This window comes from Aplysia californica, unplaced genomic scaffold (assembly GCF_000002075.1).
Source record: "Aplysia californica isolate F4 #8 unplaced genomic scaffold, AplCal3.0 scaffold00084, whole genome shotgun sequence".
Lineage (NCBI taxonomy): Eukaryota > Metazoa > Mollusca > Gastropoda > Aplysiida > Aplysiidae > Aplysia > Aplysia californica.
Window position 1 is genome coordinate 1,340,960 of NW_004797354.1, and position 1,045 is coordinate 1,342,004.

Genomic DNA, 1,045 nt, shown 5'->3' on the forward strand with positions numbered 1-1,045 from the left:
ATCATCATCATCATCATCATCATCAACATCATCATCACCATCCCCATCATCATCAGCATCATCATCATCATCATCATCATCCTCATCATCATCATCATCATCATCATCATCATCATCATCATCATCATCATCATCATCATCAAGTGCCATATCTGCTGCAGACATCGGCGATCATGGTTCTCAATTCATTACTTTGCTCGAATGGCTCTTTAAACAACTACTTTGCCCTGATCTGTCCCCGTTACCAATCCGTTTAGGTTTTCTTAGTAAGTTGTTCTGTCTCGTTTGCCTTCAGTTTTGCCAGATACCAGATTTCTTTTGCTTCTATTGGGTTCATTTTATTCAGAGGAGCCTTAACCATTTTAATTCTTCGTTATATTATTTCAGCAGAACATTTGGCATCCCATGTTATTATAATATCATAAACATTTTAACTGTTGGACTTGTTCGATCTTTTCGCTTTTGCTTATGAGATTACAAATAGGACTTGCTGCGTTTTTCAGATGTTACCATGCCTTCTGTCTCCTTTGCACACAACAATAACCATCTACGTTCACTTTCCGTGACAACAGTATCTAGAAGCGATTGAAGATCCTTTTCTGGGTCTGCTATTAAAACTGCATCATCAGCATATATGATTATGACTATTTTTGCCATTCACTTTGAAACCTGGACATTCTTTTGTGTTTCTAAGGACTGCTCACTGTATAATATGTTAAAGAGGTCTAGTGACATAACACGTCCTTGCCTCACTCCTCCCTCCAATCTGCATATATTCACTGTATTCTTTATTAATTCGTACAGCAGATATTAGGTCCCTGTACAAATTCCTGATAATTCAAAGGATTTTTCCATCTATGTCTATTCAAAAGAAATACATTACTCCATAGTATTTCTTCCCTTGTCATCAACTGTAAGAGTAATAAAATATAAACTTAAAGCTAAAGTGTAAAATAATTTGTTTTGTTTTTCCTCTTTTTTGGATTAAAGGGGTGGTTTAAATTGAAATTTGTGTGTGTGGCCGGGGGAAAGAGGGGGGGGGGGG